Raw genomic sequence first — 23,886 nt, 5'->3', positions numbered from 1 at the left:
TCCAAGAACATGGGAGATCTTTCCATCTTCTAAGGTGTTCTTTAATTTCTTTCTTTAGTGTTGTATAGTTCTCATTGTAGAGGTCTTTCACCTCTTTTGTGAGATTGATTCCCAAGTATTTTATTTTTTTCGAGGCTATTTTGAATGGGGTAGTTTTCCTAATTTCTCTTTCTGAAGATTCATCACTTATGTATAAAAATGCGTTGGATTTATGGGCATTGATCTTGTAACCTGCTACTTTACTGAATTCACTTATGAGTTCTAAGAGTTTTCTGGTGGAATTTCCAGGTTCCTCTAAATATATAATCATGTCATCAGCGAACAGGGATAGTTTGAGTTCTTCTTTTCCAATTCGTATCCCTTTAATTTCTTTGGTTTGTCTAATTGCTCTGGCCAGAGTCTCAAGAACGATGTTGAATAGAAGTGGTGAAAGAGGGCATCCCTGCCTTGTTCCAGTTTTTAGGGGGAATGCTTTCAGTTTTTCACCATTTAGAATGATATTAGCCATGGGCTTAGCATAAATGGCCTTTACAATGTTAAGGAATGTTCCCACTATCCCTATTTTTTCTAGTGTTTTGAGCATGAAGGGGTGCTGTATTTTATCAAATGCTTTTTCTGCATCTATTGAAATAATCATGTGATTCTTGACTTTAAGTCTATTAATATGGTGAATTACGTTTATTGATTTCCTGATGTTGAACCAACCTTGCATCCCTGTCGTAATATTTAAAGTTCCCACCAGTCTTGGGCATTTAGGTGAAGTTCATTGCCAATCTTCAAAAGGATGTGGCCTGCAAATTGGGTCCCACCACTTTTTGGCAGCTCTTTCATTTTCAGCACAGAGTTGACATCTTTGGGTCACTTCTTTTATTGCCAGGGACAATCCTAGTCCTCTGAGGAGTGGCCTGCTAAATTCTGTAAACTTTTCTGTCTCCTAATGAGAACTCTAGTGAAGAGAATCAGTAAGGTTCCCAGTAATAAAACCACTGAGAGGATTCACCTTCCAGTGGCAGGAAGTTCTCAATTCCTGGAAACCCTGGTCTTGAGCTCTATTAGCATCTGCTCCCAAATATGCAGGGGGAAATATATTTCCATGAATTCAGAAGAGGGGGCAAGATGGTGGATTAGAGGCACCCAGCACTTGTCTGTTTGTCCAGAAATGGGATCCAAACAGGTTTGTGACCATGGGAGAATGCTGGAGTTCAAAAAGGACAGGCACAGACCTGAGGGACCCTGAGTAGTATGCCGGATTGTGAAAGAGAGCATACAGCACCAATTGCAGGGAGCAGAGTGGGGCTGGAGCTGTGCTGTCTCCTCGAGGGTGGAGGTAAAAGAGGGAGGGTCCCAGGAGCTCCCCTGGTACAGGACTCAGTGCTATGTAGTAGCATAGTCTAAACAGATGGTAGGGCTGGATGTGCATGGCCCACTGGCTCTGGAGGAGTCCTCTGCCCTTCCCTGCATATTTTCTTAGTGCCATTACTGGGAGCTATCTTAGGAGGGGCCCTGTTACCTTTTTGGACATACCAGGACCAGCCCGTCCAGGGACTGCATTTAGTGATGGCCTTGCTGATAAGAGTATCACATGACAAGAGAGGGAGTACATGAGGTGACCTAACCGAACTGGCTTTTGTAGCCTACTCACCTTGAGATAAACCACTCATTTGGTAAACACATGAGTGGAATAATCCATTTCTCAGGTTTTGTGCAGTGCAATCCTGTTTATGAAATGCAGTTAACACATCAGCTGGACCTATTTCCTGAATGCAAGGCGACCCTTCTATTATTTAAAGATGTAAAAATGCTAGAGACTTGAGAAAAAGGGCCATGGAAGGCACCATTGATGGTGTACCGAAAAATCCTACAGTGATTGTTTATCCTGTTTAGATACTTGTGACAGCAAGCAAAGCAGTTCACCTCCACAAACTGGGAAAAATGAAGATAAGAACTCTATCTACTGAAATTATCTCCAACCTTTCCCCAAAAACAATATTTCAGAGGCTTTGAAAAAATTTGGTATCTCAGCAGATGATACTTCAACTTTAATTGTTTATATTGAAGAGAGAGAGAAAAAAGAAGTAAATCAAAAATGCCTAATTATCTCAAGTAGAAGGTCTCTAGATTTCTCTGAAAAAAATCTTCTTGAAATAAATATTTCTGAAGTCAAAAAGATATATAAAGTGTCTTCACAAGAAGAAAAGCCTAGGACGTTACTGGATGGCATCATTAGTAGAATGTCAACAGAAGATGTTTTATAAAATGTTAGAAATATTAACAGAAATTTTCAGCTTTAAAGGAACATTGATTTTTCTTTCCTGATTATAAAATGAGTATATGTTCATTACAGAAAAAATTTTTTTCATTAGACTAGGGATTGAACCCAGCACCTTGTACATACTGGGCAAGTGCTCCACCACTGAGCTATGCTTCCAGCCCTACCAAAGAAGCAAATTAAATCACAGAATGAGATTTATATAAACTCCTAAAAAAATGGAGGGGGGGGGCCCTGTTGTCTGAACTTATTTCTCTTGAAGTCAGAAAGCCCCTGCATTTTTCTGTCTGTGAGCCCCCAAGGAAATATTGCTGCGCTGGCTCAGTGGGTGGCGTGCCTGAGACTGTTCATCCTTGGAGGGAGAGACGCTGACACAAATTTGCAGAGTTATGCAGTTGTATGCGATGGCAGTTGGAGGGTGGCCCAGGGTGTGGAATCTGCTGCCATCCCTGCAGTCCTCAAAGCACAGATCTTTGAGACTCCCTGGACTTCTCCATTATCCCAGGCATCTGGGGTGATGCCACACAGCTGGCCACCCTCTGAGTGCACAGCAGAAAAGGCAGCAGAGAGACTCTGTGGAGATTTGCCTTCTGTCCTAGCTCACTGACACACTCCAGCAACGGTGTGTTCCCTGCTCCTGGAGAGCCTGGCCCAAATAACTCCAGAGAGCATCTTTATCTGGTCACTTCTGCACCCTGCCCGAGCTCCTTCTGGCATGCAAAGCAGCTGACAGGTATCCTTGACTCCAGCCTCCATTCACTCCTGTTAGGCACCTGATGAGCACCCCCAAGGAAAGAAAACGGGGTAATGAATCCCCAGACATTATTCTGTCTGAGGAATGTGTACCCTAAAAAGACATGGAGAGAAGCTTTGACTGGCCCAGGTTGTAAATACAATTTTGCCCACTCATCGAGGATCAAAGAGGGATTTGTTACTTATTTCTTATTGTTTTATGCTTATTTGCTCCTCTCCCTTGTCCTCTTCTTTATATTTTATTATTATTTTAGTTTTCTTGGTACTGGAAATTGAACCCAGGGGTGCTTCAACACTAAGCTGCATCCCCAGCCCTTTTTAATTTTGAGACAAGGTCTCACTAGGTTGTTCAGGGCTTTGTTAAATTGCCAAGGCTGGCCTTGAACTGCCGATCCTCCTGCCTTCAGCCTCCCTAGCTGCTGGGATTACAGGAGTGTGCCACCATGCCAGGCTGTTATTATTTTTTAACTTTGATTTTACTCCATATTATTTTCCCATCTTTTTCTGTTATTATTGGTGTTGTTAGTGGTCCTTTTTGTTGTTGTTTGGCTGTTGGTTTTTATCTGATTTTGCAAATTACTTTCTCTTCTTCCTGTAGTGCTGGGGATCAAGTACAGCACTTTGCTCCTGTGGGGGGTGTACTCTGACACTGGGCTCTGCTCTTGGCTCAGCAGAGAGGAATTACACATGGGTGCAGCCATGACACAGTCCTACTCAATCCCTGGTGTGACTTTCACTTAAAGAATGAGGGGGGCGGTGCAGGTAAGAGGGAGAGTCTCGGTAAACACTGAAGGCACGGGATTCAGCACTCCACTGCACTGTAGTCTGAACACGTGGCAAACCAGGGATGTCCCCATTTGACAGCCCACCCCCAAGTGCACACAGCTAGACGGGGTCTGAAGTCCCACTCCAAAACACTAGCCACACAGCAACAGTGGTAAGAAATAACACAACTGCTATGGGTACTCCACCTACAGGGGGCCTCAGCTTCAGTTGCACCCACACTTTGGGGGTAGGGGGTGGTGGTCACATATCGTCCATGGGACAGGAGGCAAGTGCCACTGAGGGGCAATGGTGATTATGGCCACTGCCTCTCCTTTTGTCATGATCGGAAATGCACCAGAGTCTAAATGAGGATTAAAGCCCCAGGTCATCACCAAAACTAGGAGAGCCAGTAGCAGAAGTGATTTCAAGGAACTCAGCCAATAGCATTGGAGTGGGGGGAACTCCTAACACCTGATGGGCGCTTCCCTTCCATGGTAGGAGTAAGCACAGAGGGCACGTGGCAAATACTCTGCAGTCTACCTGGCACCACCTCAACTAGCAGAGGGTTGCCACTCTCCTGAAACCTGGAGAGAAACTGGGTTTGCGGACAATGAAACTAGGGCCGAATCTCACTAAAAACATCCAGAGACGCAACAAGGAAAAGACACAGAGAAGTGCGTTTGAATAAAACTCAACACTGCACAACAACCCATCCCCCAGCCTTTAGCCTCAAGAGAAGCCTGCTTATTAAAAGGGCCTTAAGTCAAAGGGCAAGAGACATCCATCCCAACAGTCGTGCAAATTTCAACATAAACACAAGAATTGTCAGAAACCAAGGCAGCATGACACCTCCTGAAGTTCATAACTCTCTTGGCCCTGATACCAGAGTTTTCAAAGTGGATGAAGCCCAAAGAATTCAAAAGAATGCTTTTTTGTGAAAGTTCACTGAAATGCAAGAGATTTCAAATAACAGCTGAATAAATTAAGGAAGTCTATGCGGGGTATGAATGAGCACTTGAATCTCGAGATAGATATTTTGAGAAAGAACTAAGTAAAAATCTTGGTGGGGAGCAGCTCAATATGTTGCATAAAACCTCAGTTGACTCAAAGACAGTCCGAGTCCTGGTGAGAGCGAGGCTTGACCTCTGAGGTGAGCCCTCTGCGGAATCCAGGTCTCCAGAGAAAGGGCGCCTGGACCTTGTTGGTCCCGAGCTCTTCATGTTGAATTTTTTTCCTGTTACTTGAGACTTCAAAGTTTTTCGCGGGCGTCCAACATTTTGCGAGGAGAAGCAGAAACCCCGGGCTGAGGAGGCGACAGAGGGGAGGCTGTAGGTGACCCCCGACTTTCCAGAGCAAAAATTCCTCACATTCCGACAAGGAGCAGGAAATAGACTTGCGGTGGGACCCCCGCATCCCACCCTCCAGCAGTTTTAAGACTCATTTTCCAGGAGCTACAGGGTGGGCCTGGGTGGGGACAGGCAGCTGTCATTAGCCGCCAGGCAACTGGGCTGTGCACTGGGAGGAGGCGCCTGCGGAGCTTTGGGGTGTCCTTCACCTGGTCAGGCTCCCTCGCCATTGGTGTGTCCCCCATAACCAATGCATGGTGCAGACCAAGGGATGGGCCAGGTGGACGCCAGTCTCCTAGGGTGGCCTTCGCTCCTCTCACCTTATGGAGCACGTGCCCTTTAATCTCCGTGGACTTCAGTCCTCCACTCAGGAGGGACAGAGGTGTCCTGCAACTCAAGATGGCCAATCACCAAAGTGTGTCAGTACTCCGGGCCACAGAGCGTTGGCGCCTTGCTCCATGAGGCCCCAACTCACCTGCGTCTTTTTTCACGTTCCAGAACCAGTCTAGGACTCCACCAATCACATGGAGAGTCGGTGATTGACAGCTGATGGGAACCCAGCACCCAGCACTCTGGGCTGTGCAACCAAGTATAAAAGGCTTTAGGGTAAAAAAATACATAAACTCGGACAGGGTGCTGGTCAATTCTTATCAGCTAATGAGCTGAGGGATCCTTGCATTTGGAATAGCTGCTCCCTCTCAAACACACCACGTAACACCTCCCACCCTGGCGGGAGGTCTGCGCTACAGAAGCGTCCAAGCCTCCCTCTTGCCCCCTGCCATCCCAGAGCAACGCCAGAGACAAGCGCCAGCTCACCTGCGCTGACACAGAAAAGGACCCAGTGTCTGAGGCCTGGCTGACGTGACCCGGGCGAGGGTTCCCCACTTCTTCACTGGCCAGAAACCCGGAGGACCAATCGGTGTCTGCCCAGCCTATCGGTGATTCCCCACGTAGCACGTGGCATGCGTCGCCCCGCCCAGGAAGGACGGGCTAGTTATTCATAAGGACGCGTCGCCCCGCCCAGGAAGGCCGGGCTAGTTATTCATAAGGACGCGAGCAGCTTAGCCCTCGCCCACAAGTCTCTGCACTCAGCACCTGGGGCACCGCCAGCCACCCCACGCCCCCGCATCCTTGGGTGGCACCCAGGTCAGACCCCAACCCACGCCCCCTGGAGCGGCCATGGTGTCCTCAAGCAGTGATGTTGCCTGGCGGCTAATGACAGCTGCCTGTCCCCACCCAGGCCCACCCTGTAGCTCCTGGAAAATGAGTCTTAAAACTGCTGGAGGGTGGGATGCGGGGGTCCCACCGCAAGTCTATTTCCTGCTCCTTGTCGGAATGTGAGGAATTTTTGCTCTGGAAAGTCAGGGGTCACTTACAGCCTCCCCTCTGTCGCCTCCTCAGCCCGGGTTTCTGCTTCTCCTCGCAAAATGTTGGACGCCCGCGAAAAACTTTGAAGTCTCAAGTAACAGGAAAAAAATTCAACATGAAGAGCTCGGGACCAACAAGGTCCAGGCGCCCTTTCTCTGGAGACCTGGATTCCGCAGAGGGCTCACCTCAGAGGTCAAGCCTCGCTCTCACCAGGACTCGGTAGCCTTTTGCAGCCCAAAGCACCGCCCTTAGGATCGTGAATAACCAGCCGACCTTCCTGGGCGGGGCGACGCGTCCTCATGAATAACCAGCTCGGCCTTCCTGGGCGGGGCGGACGCTTCGTCATGAATAATGTATTTTCTCACCGCACCTTTCCGGAGAGGGGGCGGAGCTCACTGTTATGAATATGCAAAGCAGAGGCTAGTGGCAGATAACGTTCCCCGGCAAGGCTGGGCCCTCGCAGCAGCTCTGGCACTGACTCTGTCTGGCTCCCAGTTCGCATCCTTCCCGAGACTGCGCCGCGTCTCCTCCGCCATTCCGAGCGCTCGCGCCCCGCTCCCGGTTTTGAGGGACCCGCACCGAATTGGTGCTGCGTGTGGAGCCGGGGCGAGACCAGGGACCTGCACCAAATTCTCCGCGGGGTAAGATAGCGCCCCCGCCGCCTGGGCAACCTGTAGGACGGCGACAGGCTCCTGGGGCTTCCTGAGGCAGCGCTCGCCCTTCAGGTGGGGACCCGGGCTGGGCGGGAGAGGTCCCCGGGGAGCTTGGGGCTCACAGGACGGGGCGCTGCCCTGGGGTTCCAGAGACACACAGGCCAGTGCAGGGCGATGGGCCCTGAAGGCACCTGGGATGGGACAGAAGGACGGGTCACGGAACCAAAGGGTAGAGCTCTCATTCTTCCAGGGCGTCCTCTACCTCTTCCCTGAGTGACCCCGTTAATTATGAAAATAAAATCTCCGAGGAATCACCTTGTCCTGTCCCTGAGCTCAGCCCCTTCCGCAGAGGTCCCCCCGGGCAGCCGCAGGGCCAGGGTCTCCTGGCAGCATTTCCTGTGCGCCCAGGTACATATTTTGCACCCGGTGGCGCTTCTGTCCCTCAACTTTCTGGAACCTCTGCCATGGGATTTCCTGAGACAGAGGAGGAAAGAGTGTGTTGCTTGTCACCTGTTCTTATTGTGTTCCTGAGGGAAAGAAAACAAGATCCCAGCAGCTGAGAGCAGGGGTTAGCACAATGAAAAAAACTGCTATTTGCAATGAAATGCTCCTTTTCTGCAGTTTTTCACAGCTTCAGCAAGAGCACCGCCTTCCTCTCAGTCCTGCCAATCAAAACTGTCCCCAGACTTGGCCAAATCCCTTTCAGCTTAGTCCTGCTTTGGCCCTGTGCTTTGCAGAGGTAACTGCTTTTGAGGCTCCCAGGATACACTGCCCACCATGATGTTCTGCCTTGCCACAGGCACCAAAGCAGTGGATACATCGACCATGAGCCCCTCTGAAATCATGAGCTAAAGCAGATAAACTTCCCTCTTCATAAGTTGTTTTCTCAGGTATGTGGGTCACAGCATTGGAAAACTGACTAACAGAAGTAGCGTGTGGTTTGTAGTGGGAAGGGCAGGCTGGGGTGTTTACAAATGTTTGTATGAGTGTGATTCTGGAGTCCTCAAAACTTAACCATCACTGAAAAGAAAATAGAAGCAAAGCTATGCAGAGAATGGAAGTTTGAATGAAGGCTGTGTGTATAAACTGATTTATTTGGGATTGCTAACTTATTTGGGACATTCTCTAGAGAGAAAGGCAAAGACAAAGGGTTGTCAACTTGTCTGAGCTTCTGAACTTTGTTCATCCTTTGGCAACCAAAGAGAAGCCGGTCAGTATAGTACAGTTCTCAACTAAAAGATTGAAACATAAGGCTCCTGCTGCTTCTGCCACACGGTGTCAGTCTACAAAATATAATTCCATGTGTAGTTAGCAATTTATTGTGACCTTCCTGCAAGTCAGAGTTGCATATCAATTTCTGCCTCCTTCAAATTGGTCTTTCTTGACCAAGGATATCCATGTGGGTTGTGTGCTTATGGGAAAGACTAAGTTTTAATAAACAAATAGGAAATGACAGGGGCTGTAAGTGATTGGCTGCTGCTGCCTGCTTTGAATGCCCAGACTGAAAAATGATGTCAAGCATTTTAGAAATGTTCTGTTTGGCTCTAATTTGTAATGTTATCTGCTAAAAATGAAGTTTTAGTGACATGTAAAATGAGTAGCTCTGCATCCAGTCTTCCTCACTAAGACCATCTGGGCAAGACATGAGTGGGCTAGTGCCCTGAGAAGACCAAGGCAGGCATGAGGGTGGGGGGGTGAGTTTCTCTTTTTGTGAACTCTCTGAAATAAAATACATATGGAAAGTACATGAAGTATATCTATAGAGGTTGATGAATTGTACCATGAGTGTGACTGACAACCACCTCCCCAATCAGGACCCACAGCATCCTGAGCACCATGGAATCACAGATATCCTCCCTGACCTGCTTCCTCCACCCCTAAGTTGACTTTGGCCCTGGCTTTTGTCATTGCCATGTCCTCACTCCCCAAAGAGCAGTCTCCCCTGGTTTTGAAGGACTTAAGGATGGGAACATACAGCACATTTTATTCTTTCCACTAAATATTGTATGAGTCATCATATGGTTGTATGTAGCTTGTTTACTCACTGTTACTGCATTAAATCATGTGTATGAGTGTCTCATGAGCTATGTACCCTTGCTCTGTTGATGAACAGTTGTGCTGTTTCTGCTTATGTACTCCCCATGTCTTGGTATAAAGCTAATCTGGATGATGTGCAGAGTCAGGGATTTTGGAGGGGAAGGGAAGGGAGGAGAGGTGGAAGCAGCTCTGGGAATGGGGGACAGGGCAGGGGTGAGGGACCTGGCTACAGAAGTGAGAGTGAGCCTACGGGCACCATGAGGAAAGGGCACTGGAGAACTCCTTTGATGTTTGATCCTATCTGAGACTGGAGGGGTGCACTTCTCCCACAGGAATTTTGGCTGTTACAGGCACAACCTGGCCACCCTCTGGACTAGGCTGCCTGACCCCTGCATCCCTCTAGGTATAAACCAGTTCTGTGTGCATAGAGGAGCCAGGCAAGACAGTTTATTGCAAGACACTGCCCACGGGAGAGAGAGGGAACACCACCAACTGGCCAGCCACTGTGTTTCCTTTCCCAGGATGGCCATATCTCAAGAGGTCTCTGTCTGGGAAGTTCAGGGATTAGCTTCACACATTCAGATGCTGGCCTGCTTGGAGGTAAGTTAGCTGGAGCCCTGGAGGGCAGATGCTTACACAGCTGGCCACTCCCCACACCTGAGCTGTGTGGGAGCCAGGCTGCTCTGTGGAGCTCAACTCTTGGAGACTTCTGATGGCTTAGGGTGGGTCTCCCCACCTTTTCCAGAAAACTGTCTCTGGCAATACCCCAAATCCCATATTTCATGCTGGGAACTGTCCTTGCTGAAGATGGCCAGGAGTCTCTCTTGTCACAGGAATGGGGAGCTAAAGTTCCAAAAGAAACACATAAACCAAAAAAATATGCAAGAGATTTTATTGTAAGTAAAAGTAAAGTAAGGCTCAAACAAAGAGTACCCTTATGAGAGTGGGTTGTCTCCCAGCAGAGAATGACAAAGGAAACAGTGCTCTCTGCAAATTTATTGGTGTTTTATGGTTGCCTTGAGAGCTGAGTCTACCTTTACCACCCTTGCCAATCAGGTATTCACCTCCTCTATTACATAAAGTGATGGAGTTTTTGACCCTTGTTGGTCCTCTCCAGAATTGTCATGGTGGCCACCCATTCAGGGGTCTTCAATTACAAGTCAATCCTATGTTAACATAGTATTGGGGTTACTGACCAGACAGAGTTTACCTTAGTGCACCTGCAGTACTAAGAAAATTTCTCTTCTGAAATATATTGAGCCACATAAGGCCATATATTCTAGCTTTACAGTGACCCCAGTTGACCCTGTCAAGGGTTAGTAACAGCCCCATTAATCTTTCTTTCTACATATGTTTCTTAATTGGCTCTCTTTGTTGCTATCTATTCACAAGGTTTGCACACGTGTTGTTTTTCTATGTTATTTGATTACCCACTTGCCTTAAAAGTAGTTTAAAACCCAGGACCCTGCCATATTTTTGGTTTGCATTTCAATGCTCATTACTAACACACACCTCCACCAAGGTTGGAAACCCTCAATCATATGGGGAACAAAGGCTGATGAAATCAAATTAATACCTACTTCCTGCTGATGAGGGTAGGTATCTCCAATACTTGCTGTCAGTGAAATGCTCTTGATTATGAGTTAAGGCCTATCCAGGGGGTCATGATATCTAATATAAAAAAACAGATTGTAAACCCATCTTAGAGGCAAATGCTCTATAAGAAAAATGAGAAGACATTAATATCAGAATAAGATTGATATGACAAAGGACACAGCAAGAATGGATACAATGAGTTGTATCTAGACACCAGCAATTTTCTCTACCAAGAAGTGCCAGAAAACCACCAGCTAAAAAGTTGTCCCCATGGCAAGACTGGTAAGGACATAGCATTCAGTGTGGAATGCAATTTTTTTTTTTTTTTATGGTACTGGGGATTGAACCCAGGGGCACTTAACCGCTGAGCAACCACCCCACTCATTTTTTTATATTTTATTTAGAGACAGGGTCTTGATGAGGTGCTTGGGGCCTCACTAAGATGCTGAGGCTGGCGTTGAACTTGCAGTCCTCCTGCCTCAGCTTCTCCAGCTGCTGGGATTAGAGACATGTGCCATTGAAGACTTAATTCCTGTTGTCAGAGTTGTCAAGAATGTAAACAGAACACTCGGTCTGATTGATGGCACTTGTCACCCTGAGCGGCTGTGAGAACATCCAAGGCCATTCAGTGTTGTAAAACAGCTTTTTTATGAGTGCCATCTCTGCGACAAGAAGAGAAATACCTTTCTCAGTGTCATTGAGAGCTTTCTGAATGTAACTGACCAGGGCTTCCACATCCCAGATTTACATCCTCTAGACCAGTTGTTGGGATAAACAGTGAAGCTAAATGATCCTACCAATGACCATCCCCAATGATAGTTGAGACTTGAGATGGGAGAGGTGTGCAGGTTGACCTGCTTTTTTGTCTACTTCCCTTGCATCCTTGGGTACTCCACAGTATACCTTCTCTTGCAGCCTAGAGGAAGCCAGACCCATAAGTTAGTCTGACATATTCCTTGGGTCCCATCAGGTGCTAGTTATTTAATTCCAGGTCTGAAGAACCAACTAGTCCAAATCAATCATCAGCATGTAAAAATCACAATATTTTGACATTGAGATTTTGGGGTCTATCCTGACTCTGAAATGGAGCCAGGTCACTTATCCTAAGTGTGGTTATGTTGCTTGCAACAGATTGGGGTCTTCTGACTTAGATGACCTGTGGATGTAAGCCATATGCATTCATCCCAAATTAGATAGTAACCATCCTTATATCTCTGCTATTCTGGCATTAATAGTGGAAGATAAGGTGAAGATGGACTCAGATGTGGCTTAATGACTGCAAAAACTTGGAAATTGGATTACTCTAAAGTGAAGATTTTCCATGACCTGGGTGTGACAGTCTCATTTATAGGGCATGATTTAACATTGCAGAAGTGGTTCTTAGTGACTCCATGTTTCCCTCTTGTTTTAGCATTAGAGACCATAATTTTACCTAGTCATTCCCTTGCAGGGAGATGCCCAACAAGCTTGGGTCAACCAGTTGTTCTGATTGTTTGACTGCAGACATCAAAAGAAAAGAACTTGGTGCCCTGAGTGGAAAATTTAGAGAAACTCCTAATTTTGTTGATATGATGACCCACTAACGGAGGTGGATATTTAGTCATTAACAAAAAAGAATAAGCATATTCTCTCTTTCCAACTGCAACATGGAAAAGAACTAAAATGTCTTATGTTAGGATTCCATCCACTCCCACTACCAAGCAGGAATCGGTGGTAAAGTATCCAGGGAACAGAGCTGAAACACTATAGGTGGTGCCAGTGTCCTAAAGGAATTGAATGACCCTATTTCCTGTCCAGAGTTAGCCTCAGTTCAGCCCTGGCGATGCTGACTGTCTGGGTTGTTGGCTGATTCCTAAGGCTTTCTCACGCTTGGGTCATCATTTTGAGAGTGTCTGATCTGAAGCTGCTTCGACTCTCAGGGCCACAAATTTTCCGGTGGCCTCTCCTGCCACATATAGGGCAAGGAATCTTTGGAAGCCTGCCTTTAATTAGGTGATCTTTCTTCTAGTGTCCTTGCTTTCTGGAATGATGGCAAACATCTTCAGAGGCTCAGGGTTCCTGTGGAGGAGGAATGGTGTGGCCATTAAGAGCTACAGTCAGTAAGTGCCCTGGTCTCTTTTCCCTCTTTTCTCCTTTTGTTGGTCCCTTAAAATTTCCTCCTGGTGTGATCATAAAAGACCTGGTTGGCTACTTTCAAGAGAAGTCCCAGGCCTGCTACTAATAAAATTACTGTTATGTCTCTCCAGATTACCTCAAAGTCTGAGCTAAATGTTGGAATCCCTCTGTATGTTTATCAGGGTCATCAGAAAATCTTCCCAAATCCTGTTGGATTTGTTTTAGATCTTGCATAGAAAAAGGCACCTGCATTCTGATTCTCCATGTGGCTCTTGTAATGGGTGTGACCTGGCAATGGGCTCAGCTGGATAGGCTTATAATGAGGGAAACCAGGAAGTGGGGTGTGGGAGAAGTAGGTATGGTGTGTGCAGAGGAGAGTGGGAGGATGAGGTATGGTGTGTACAGAGGAGAGTGGGAGAATGAGATCTGAATGTGAAGTACATTGTTGAGAGGAAGGAAGGTTTAGCTCTGAGGGATCCCCTAGGCCAGTGGTGTTGTGACTCATCATTGCTAGAAGGACATCATCAATGCTACACTTAGCACTGAAATCTTTTTTTTTTTTTTTTTTTTTTCAGGGCTGAGGACCGAACTCAGGGCCTTGTGTGTGCTAGGCAAGTGCTCTCCCACTGAGCTAAATCCCCAACCCCCATAAATCTTTTTGATCCCTTACTAAAAATAAAGCCTGTGTGTAGGGACTTTCTGGCCATTTTCCTTCCTTTCAGCAACAAAATCTCATGGGGAAAGAATAATATAGTTTAGACTTCCTTAGTGGGTCATTTCTTTTTATCCCCTAATTTATATTGAGGCCAATCAATATTATAAAAGAAAATTAATCTCTTCTTTAAGGTCTCCAGGCAAAATTGGTCCCAGTTTTATAGAATGTACCCCAAGGAGGTGGTAGCTTATATCAATGGTTGATTTCCTGCGTGTAAAATAAAGTCAGCCAGGTGTGGTGGCACCCTCCTATAATCACAGGGTCAAGGGAGGGTGAGCAGGAGAATTGTAAGTTCAAGGCCAGCTTCAGTAACATAGCAGGGCCTGAAAAAACTTAGCAAGACCTGCCTCCAAAAAAAAAAAAAAAAAAAAAAAAACTTAAAAGGGCTAGGGATGTGGCCCAGTGGTTAAGCACCACTGGATTCAAACCCTGGTACAAAACACAAGACACACACACACACACACACACACACACACACACACACACACAATGAATGGATGGATGGATGGATGGATGACAGAGCCTGTCAATACCCCAGGAATCCATTAGCAGTACTGACATGCAAGAGAGATGAATATAGGAAGGCATCCCTCCCATAAATTCCATTTCAAACCCAGAACCAGGAGGCATCCCTCTGTGATTCCCTAGAACTCCGTATAGCTTGTCTGTCCAAATTTGCCAACTTGTGCCTTATTGGTGAACTCTGTCACTCAAGCCTGTAGTCTTATTGAAAACATGTGCCACCCAATTGACATCACTTGGGGAAGTGACCATTAATCTTTTTGCAGAGAATTTGAAGAGTAGGATGGGCCTGATGTTGAAAAGAGGCTTTTGTGCCACTCTGCTGGAAACATAGCAATTCCCAAAAACAACAAAAGCACAAGTGACAAAAGAGCAAGGACCATTGTATTTCTTGACTTTCCCTTGGAGTAAGAATTGTGGGGCAGAGTGTCCATGTAGAGTCACTACACAGTAAGGATAAGAACTACCATTTTGGTGAAGAAAAGATACAAGCTATGAGAAATCTTAAACTAACAAGTGCCCCATGAGGTGATTTGTAAGTAGGTAAAGATGGAGAACTCACTGCCCTCCAGATCTGCACACAGCCTCTAAAGAAGGTGGCATGATGCTCATTATTGAAGAGAGTCAGGGGGACACGGTAAGGCAACAGCTAAAACAGTGGAGTCCCATTGCCTCTCTGGTGGCCTTGCTCAAAAAGATGCCACAAAAAGCAAGAGAGGGTATATGTCTGCATGTCAGCAGGGAAAAAAATAATAAAGGTGTCACTGCCTTTATTGACTGGAAGAAAAGATGAACAAAGACAACACAGATGACATCAGACAGAGCACAGCTGTGCCGCATGGAAGAGCTTTTGGCAGAGGAAAGAACACAGAAGCCCAAAGCAAAAGGCAAGATATCAGAGGCTGAGATAGACATCATCTCAACCAAAGCTGGGAGAGGAACAAGGTGAAGTTCAAATACCTGTCCTGCAGATGGCTGTCGATCTGAGCGGAAGCACTGGGTTAGGACATTGGGGAGTTGGAGCTCCAAACCTCAGTTCTTGTGTTCCAAAGGGAGAAACTTTAAAGACAGACACTGCAAGCCATGCAGGAGAACTTTATTGTAAGTAAAAGTAAAGTGAGGCTCAAACAAGGAACACCCTTTGAGAGTGGGTCATCTCCTGGCAGAGAATGAGAAATTTGCTGTCTCCCAATTTATGGTTTTGTGGTTGTCTTGAGAACGGGGGTCCACCTTCAGCACTCTTTGCCAATCAGGTGTCAACTCCTTCAGTCAGGTGGAAGATTTTTGTCCCTAGTTGGTCCTCTCCAGAACTGTCATGGTGCCCATCCTATTTTGGGGGTGCTTCATTTACAAGTCACACCTATGTTGATGTGGATATTGGGGTCACTGACTTTGTACTCCTGAATTAAGAAAATTTCTCTTCTGAAATACATTGAGACACTTATGGCCATAAATTTTAGCTTCACAATGACCCCAACTGACCCTGTCAAGAGTTAGTAATAGCCCCATTAGTCTTTCTTGATGTATCTCTTAATTAACTCTCTTTGTTCTATTTGTATGCCTGTTGTTTTCTGCATTATCTGATTACCTACTTGCCTTAAAAGTAATTTAAAGAAAACCTTAAAAGTAACTTGAAGAAAACCTGTGACCTTTCCTGTTTTTTGGTTTGCATTTCACTGCTCACTCACTGCTACCTCTCATCTCCCACCCAGTGAGAGAACCCACAATGGCTGTGTTTTGTTTGGGAGGCAAAGGTTAGAGGAGGGTCTCTTTGCCTTGGTGCCTGCCCAGGCAAGTGCCCATGTGTGTCTGGTTCATTGCCACCCAGTAGATAGATGCCCTCACCCAGGGTGGCGGGACCTGCATTCCAGCCCCTGCATTGGGGCAAACTTGACTGCTGTGCTCTGCTTTCATTTCTCACCTGTGAAGATTTTTTCCAATATTCCCATGAGGCTGTTGAAGATCCACGAGGAACTTCATCAAGTTTAAGGAAGTGTGACTGGTCTACAGTGTGGGGAGGGGTTTAATCTCAGCATATTTCTGCATGGAAATAATGCTGAATGCCTACCCAGCACCCAAGTTCAGGTAGGGCATGGCAGCTTAATTTACCCCTGGCTTATCATCCTCACCATCTTTATTTGACAAGATGCAAAACCAAGATTATACCTAGTTCTGTACCCTGGTCAAGGTCACCCAGTTAAGAGGGGTTTGAATCCAGCTCTATCAACCTTGAAGTCTTTGCGTGTTCTCACACTACCATTTAGCAAGTCAAAACTTGCTAACTTATTTTTTCTTTCTTGATAATCTCTTGGAAGAAGCCATGTCAGGCTAAATTTGGTAGAGTGCTCAGGGAAGAGTGGGGGTGGTGGAGGAAGGGGATGGGGTGGGAAGCTCAGGAGAAAAGACCAGAACCAGAAGGTGCTCCCAGGGCTGGGCTCCCAAAGCAGCCAGCGATCCCTCTCCAGCCTGCCTCACTGGGTCAAGGCCCAGACCTGACCAGCAGCCCCCAGGCCCTGTCCCTGCCCCTCACCACTGGGCTGGACCCACCTGGCCCCGCCTACTGCCTGCTGTGTGCACTGCAGCCTCTATTTAAAGTACTCACTTGTTTCCCTTGGGTGAGGTCCCTGAGTCAGCGCCCCAACTCCTCAAGGAGCCAGAAGGATGGGTGGCTGGTCCTGGGGGATGAAAGGCAGGCGACATGCAGTGGACGCTGCTGAGGCGACTGTGATGGAGAATGCCCAGCTTCCAGCTCCTGCAGACTTGAGCTGCACAGCAGCAGCCTTGGGGTCCAGTGGCTACAGCATCAGCATCATGGAATGGCGGCCTCTAGTGGCTGTGGCGGCAATACGCCGCTGCTTCCGGCATTGGGTCAGGAGTGGAGTGTTGGCTCAGGGCGTCCGTGGAGGTGCGTCCAGCTGCTGTTTGGGAGTGTGGTGGCCATGTGATTATGTGGCAATGGCAGCAGAGGAGTATGGAAGTCATGGTGGGGGCAACAGAGGTGTCCAGACAGGAGCGTTTTTGTCCTGCAGGGCTGACAGGCGTCTGGCTGCAGTTGTGATGACGTCGGTGTCCAGTGCTGAGTGCCGCTGTCTGGTGTCCCTGTTGGAAAACAGTGGCAGCGGCCTGGAGCTCCAGAGTCTGGTGCTGGCAGCAGAAACACGCAGCTGCATCGGGGTCTGGTCAGTTGCAGGGCGCCAGGTGTGGGCGTGGGGTGAAGCGCATTGACGTTGGGCTTTGGTGGTCAGCATTGGTGTCCAGCCGGGGTTTGGGAGTCTGGTGCTGGGCAGGGTGGGGGCCCCAGAGGAGTCCGTAAGCAGGGGCAGCGGCCACAGAGGCATCCAGCCCTGAGCGTCTTCATCCTGCTGTGGCGACAGGAGTCCGGCTGCAGTGGCGGAGAAGGCGGCATCCGGCAGCCTTGTGGGGAGTCCGGTGGCTGCGGCGAGGAGCTCCAGGCTGGCAGCGGCAGGGAGGGTGAGGGGCAGTGGGCGTTACAGTCAGACGGCCACCAGTAGCTGGGGCGGCCTTCACGGTGGCTGCTCCAGGCCCTTGGCCTTGCTCCTGGAGGAGCCTGCCTGCTCAGGAAGCAGGACAGGAGGCGGAGGTACCCAGACAGCTGCCCAGGACCTTATGCTGCCCACGCATGGAGGACCTCACACTGGCCTTGAGCCCACTGGGTGGCTGCTCGCCGCACCCCCGCTACAGCCTCTGCAGGGGAACTAGGCCATCTGCCAGGTGTGGCGCCTTGGGAGAGGACCCCCTCCCTCCCCAGCCACATCCCACGTGGGCTGTGGGGCAGAGCCCTGAGGACCTAGGACATCTTCATCCTCAAAGCGCATTTCTATAACGGAGGGTGGCAGAAGACCAAGACCAAGGACTCGGAGCCTCACTCTCCCTCTGCCGCCTCTGCCCTCCACCCTCCTCTCCGCCACAGGGATGCACTTTGAGGGTGAGGGTTTCCTAGGCACCTCCCCCGCCCCCACTACTGCTCTCCACCACAGCCCAGGGGAAATGGGGTTGGGGAGGTGGGTGTCTTCCCCAAAGGCTGCCCCAGTTCCTTAGCCCATGTATTGATTGGGTCCTTGTAGTTTTGGTGTAAAGTTTTATAAGTTCTTTATAATACAAAAATATAAATTCACAGGTAAATTTAACTTTTTATAATTAGTATGTAAATATCAATATTGCCTCTCTTTTATGAAAAAACTAAAAAATACAAAGAACCCAATCAATAAATGGGTTAAAGAACTGCATAGACACTTCACAGAAGATACACAAGCAATCAACAAATATATGAAAAAATGTTCAATATCTCTAGTAATTAGAGAAATGCAAATCAAAACTACCCTAAGATTTTGTCTCACTCCAGTCAGAATGGCAATTATCAAGAATACAAGCAAAAATAAGTGTTGGTGAGGATGTAGGGAGAAAGGTACACTCATACATTGCTGGTGGGACTGCACATTGGTGCAACCACTCTGAAAAACTGTGTGGAGATTCCTCAGAAACTTGGAATGGACCCACCATGTGACCCAACTATACCACTCTTCAGTTTATACCCAAAGAACTTAAAATCAGCATATTACAGTGACATAGCCCTCTCAATGTTTACAGTAGCTCAATTCACAATAGCTAGAGATTGTGGAATCAACCCAGATGCCCTTGAATAGATGAATGGATAAAGAGACTGTGGTATATACACACAATGGAATATCACTCAGCCATAAAGAATAATAAAACAATGGCATTTGAAGGTAAATGAAATAAGTTGGAGAATATTATGCTAAGTGAAATAAGGCAATCCCAAAAGACCAAAGGCCAAATGTTTTCTCTGACAAGTGGGTACTGATACAAAAGGAGGTGCACAGAAGAGGTAATGGAAGAAAGGAGGAACATTGGATTGTGCAGAGGGAAATGAGGGGAGGGGAAAGGTGGGGGTAAAAAGATGGTGGAGTGAGACAAATATCATTGCCCTATGTACATGTATGATTAATGAATGGGGTGTCTCCACATCGTGTACAACCAGAGAAATGAAAAGTTGTACCCCATTTGTATACAGTGAATCAAAACACAATCTGTAAAAATTACAAAAACAAGATTGCTCAAACATTAAAAAAACAAACAAACAAAAAAAGGGCTGCCCCAGATGGCAGCTGACCTACTCCCCCTGCAGAGGCCGCAACCCAGGGAAGGGCAGGGTGAACCTGGGGGCTGGGTGAGCGGCTGCCCAGTGGGCTCAAGGCCAGTGTGAGGCACCACCAGCATGGGCAGCATAAGGTCCTCAGAGGCTGTCTGGGTACCGCTGCCTCCCGCATCCTGCTTCCTGAGCACACAGGCTCCACTAGGGGCAAGACCAGTGGCCTGGAGCAGCAAAGCAGAGGCCACCCCAGGTTCCAGTCGCCCTCTGACTCTGAGGCCCTCTGCCCGACACTGATGCCACTGCCACTGCCCAAGTTCCAGGCTGCAGCCACTAGAGTCCTCACATGGCCACCGCCGCTGCACTGTAACCGGACTCCTGCCACCGCCAAAGGATGAGGACCCTCACAGCTGGACACCTTGCCTGCCTCTGCAGCCTCCAGACTCCTCACTTGCCTTGGCCACCGCTGCCATAACCGGATTCCAGACACTGATGCCTCCATGGATGCCCAACGCCAAGGCTGCACTGCCCTTTGCAGCTTCCTGTGGTCGTCCTCCCAGCCTGAGGCTGGGTCTCCTTGTCAGCACAGATACAGCTGGACTCCCCAAACTGCCTTTGGACGCGGAGGCTCGCTGATCAATACCTGCTGCCAGATCCTGACACTGCCCCTGGTTGCTGGGCACCTCCAATGTGGAACCGCTGTGGAGCTGAGGACGGCCACTATGCACTTCAGACCCTGCAACCAGACTTCTTTCACAGCCACTGGACACCTCCACAGGTGCCGCCTACACCTCCAGGCTTGAAGAGGGTGAGGGCGTCCCCTTCCATGCGTGCCGCCTGCTCATCCTTGCCAGGGGAGTAATGCACTGATTGGGTTCAGCCTCTCATTACCAAATCGTTTCACTTCTACCCCTTCTCGCACTGTCTCATCCACGAGCTTTTGGGGGACTCCTAGTACCTGAACCACAGCACGTCTTCATCAAACAGCTGAGCCAGAGCGTAGCTTCTCCTCAGCACCTGCTGCTTCACCTTGCACTTTTATTTTATGGAGATGGCCTCTTGCCTTAAACATCATGAACCAAACTCTGGCACCTTCAAATTCCTTTTGGAGCTTTCTCACTTCTCTAGGCATTAGAACAATCTGAAGTTCGAGTCTTATTTGGATTTGGCCTTAGCTTAAGGGAATGTGCCTTGTTCCATCTTTTCTCCAAGGATGAAAACTGTTTCCATATCAGCCATAAGGCTCTTTGGCTTTCTTATCCCTCACATATACCCTGGAGCAGCACTTGAATTTCCTTCAGGAACATTCCCTTTGCATCCTCAGTGGACTGACTAGTGCAAGAGGCACAGCTTGTCATGTAACATGTAAAACATGAGACTCTTCCCTTGATTCAAACAGTACAGGCCATTACTGAGATTCAACTGGTCCAACTTCAATGTTGTGTCTTAGGGAATAAGAGGATGGCGAGCCATGGTCTGTGGAGCAGTAAGAACACACATACTAAGTTTGCTGTCTGATGGGGACAGGGTGTGTAGTGGCACGTGACAGTTAACACAGTTAACATCACAGGTCTCAATAAGAGATATGAAGGCCTGAGACCCTCACCACCCTTTAGGCAGTCACCTGTGCCCCAGACCCGGGGGCCTCGAGCTCACCTCTTCCACGATGGCCTGTGTGCATCTTCCCCACAGGACCCCTGTGCTCTTCGGGGGTCCATCTTCAGCTACACGGTGCTGGTGGTGGCACAGCCTGGTGAATGGACTGAGCACTTTTATGTCAATAGAAAAGTTACTAAATTCCACAATGCCATCCTGAACAAATAAGATAATTACCATCACAAAAATTAAAAGAGAATTTCAGAGGGGAGAGGAAGGATAGCTGTGGTGGGGGATCTGGCACTGGGCAGTGCTCAGGAGCTCACAGTGGGAGGTGCCATAGAGGACTTTAGGACAAGGGCAGTGGGAATACCTTCCAGAAGTGGAGGGCTGCTAACCTGATAGTTTCTTGTCTTTCTGCCTCTGGTGTTTTGGTGTCTGAAATTTATGTTGCTGCTGGGAAGGTGGTTCTGTACGAAAGGGTGGGATGGTAGCTTGGAACACCATCTATACCAACTGGAAGACAATGTCCAGTGTCCTCTGACTTTCTTAGTGGCAGCTGAGCTGCCTTCTCTTCCTGAAGGGTCACAGTGGCCACTGGTGGCTCAGTCTCTCCCTGTGTGGATGGTGCTGGAGTTGGGCCATCCTCCAGGTTTGAGGGCTATCCTTCCTCCATCACAGGGACTTTGGTGATATGCTGTCTGAAGTGTGAGCAGGTGACCTGGGCCACTGCTGCTGGAGGCCGTTCTCTCACTTGAGGTGGTGCTAGAGCTGCAGGAGAAACACCCCAACAGGACTGCCTTTCCCTGGGCCTTTCCCAATTCACACTAGAACCCTGCTTCTGAGAACAGCCCGGCCCCTCTCCCCACAACAGGATGCCTTCCCAGACTAGGGTCCACCAGCTGCAGGACGTCAGGCTTGTCTGGCTGGGAAACAAATGCCAGATCCCACTGGCACCAGCAGATTCCTCTGCACACACCTAAGTCTTCACCCCAGGCCCCGTCATCAGAGGGCTCAGACTCACTGGGATCTCAGTTCTCCAGCTGTGTAAGGAGTCTCGACATGGAGGGTCATCTCTGATTCAGGCATGGTGAGCGACAGGAAGGTCCTGAGAAGCTTCAGATTGTCCAGGTCCCAGGATCTCAAAAAATCTTCTGGATTGAGGTGTAGCCACACTTCAATGATGGAGCAGAGGGTGCTGTGGAGTCTGGAGTGAGACAGTGAACCAGGTGGGGCTGGGCTCCTCCTTTAACTGGAATCTCCCAAGGTCCCCTGAATGGTGGACTTTCCAATGAGTCACCAAGCAGGTCACATGTAACAGAGCAAAAGGGGCAAAACTCTGAGGTACATTGTAGTTAGAGGACTCCCCACACTTGCTGCTCAGTATCTATACAGAAAAGTGTGGGCAATACTAGCTGGAATTTGCTGTGTTGGGGAGGGATCCTCATGGGGTCTGCCTAGGAGGTCCCCTCTACTCCTCTGTTCCTTGGGTATCCAGAATCCCACCACTGTTGCTGTGTTACTTCTGCAGGGTAAGCCGCAGACCTCGGTGCTTTACTGGGAATCACACAAGGGTGGAACCTGGGGTTCACCCAGCCTTCCTCTTCAACAAGCCCCCAAATGACCTCTCTTGAGACAGAGGCCCTCCCTCTTGGCCTAAAGATCACTCGCTTCTTTACTTGAAGGTATTCCTCCTCAACATCTGGCTAGAGATTTCTATATGTAGAGAAGGCCAGGAGGCTGCCACCTCTAACATCCTGTGCCCCTCATCTGCTAGATGCCTGGTGGACTTAATTAACTTCCTCAAGAGGGCTGGGAGGTTTACTGCCCTGCTTCCTAAATGATAGGCCAAGTACCTGCCGATGGTAGGTGCTTCACATACATTTGAGCCATGAATGAACCCAATTACCTACTGCCTAGCTACCTCAGGGCCAGAGTCCCCTCCATCCATACAGGGTTCTCCGTTCTGACTACATGCAGGTCAGGAACCCTCCCAGAAGCAATCTAGAGTCTCCTTCTCAATTGTGGCAACTGATTTCCCTGAGACATAAGATTAGTGAGACCTGATTCAGAGAACTTCTTCACATGGAGGGACAGGCCCACAGGGGAAGACCGGAGCCCTTGGCAGACTGCTCCACAGGACCCAGCTGACGCAAACAGACCTAGGGCTCATCCTACTTGGTTTTCTAAACACCCAGGCAGGGCTCTCCTCTGAAAACCCTACTTTCCACAGAACTGATGGAACTTCAGAGTGTTGCCCAGCATTCCCAACAGCAAGCAAGGAGATGGCCATGTGCCGGGGATTGGAGGCGATGCGCACCTTTTACACAGCAGCTCCAACGCCTCTGGGTAATGGCCAAATTTTGGCAGGAATACAAAATTTCATGGACGTTCACCTTCTACAGGTCTCTGTAGAATGAGTGCTGGGAAGGTTTCCCCTAGTCAGGACACTAGACTAATGAAATTAGTCATCTTCTCCCTAGATTGGGGGATCAAAGAGGGACATTCCAACTTGAAAAAAGTAGTCATCTGGAAAATGACTCACTGTCATAGAGTCAAGTGAAAACAAAAGATTTTCAGGCCGTTTTCTCAGGGGATATCACACACACACACATACACACACACACACACACACACACACACACACACAACCAAACCAAACCAAACCAAACCAAAAAAACAAAACAAAACACTTGTTAAGGGTCTGGGCCTATCAAAAGGGGAATCTGAGTGGTGTGTTAAAGCTTTCATCACCTGTAGTGGTATGTCCTGTATCACCTCTTGTGTCCTTGGAAACAATTGCCAGATTTGTTGGAACCCAGCACTGAGTCAGAACCTCCACATTCCAGAAAGTCTCCTACTCATGTATTTCCTGAGTCCTGAGTATCCACAGATTGGTAGACCACAAGAAGTCATGGCTGTGGGCTTGCTGTCTCAACATCAGAGAGCAGACTGAGACTTTATGTTGACTGGGGGTGCCTAGCTACGAGGGTTCCAAGTTCTGTGTGTTCCATTGCCAA

At 48.2% G+C, this 23,886-nt stretch overlaps 1 long non-coding RNA gene and 1 pseudogene across 3 annotated transcripts; both read left to right on the top strand.

Annotated features, from left to right (window-relative positions):
• The first annotated feature begins 1,117 nt into the window (after nt 1–1,117).
• LOC306668228 (EKC/KEOPS complex subunit TPRKB-like) lies at nt 1,118–2,459 on the top strand (annotated as a pseudogene). The gene has a single exon. The product of its transcript is annotated as an EKC/KEOPS complex subunit TPRKB-like (transcript).
• Nucleotides 2,460–7,154: 4,695 nt separating this feature from the next.
• LOC306668247 lies at nt 7,155–13,804 on the top strand. Of its 2 annotated transcripts, none has more exons than XR_013765780.1 (5): nt 7,155–7,226; nt 7,776–8,044; nt 9,713–9,791; nt 12,796–12,886; nt 13,478–13,804. It is a non-coding gene; the product is annotated as an uncharacterized lncRNA (long non-coding RNA). The 2 variants fall into 2 exon arrangements; XR_013765781.1 differs by having other exon boundaries at nt 9,542–9,791.
• The last annotated feature ends 10,082 nt before the right edge of the window (nt 13,805–23,886 follow it).

This window comes from Sciurus vulgaris (assembly GCF_902686455.1).
Source record: "Sciurus vulgaris genome assembly, chromosome: 8".
Classification (NCBI taxonomy): domain Eukaryota; kingdom Metazoa; phylum Chordata; class Mammalia; order Rodentia; family Sciuridae; genus Sciurus; species Sciurus vulgaris.
The sequence above is the reverse complement of the archived record's forward strand: the minus strand, read 5'-3'. Positions and strand labels throughout refer to the sequence as shown.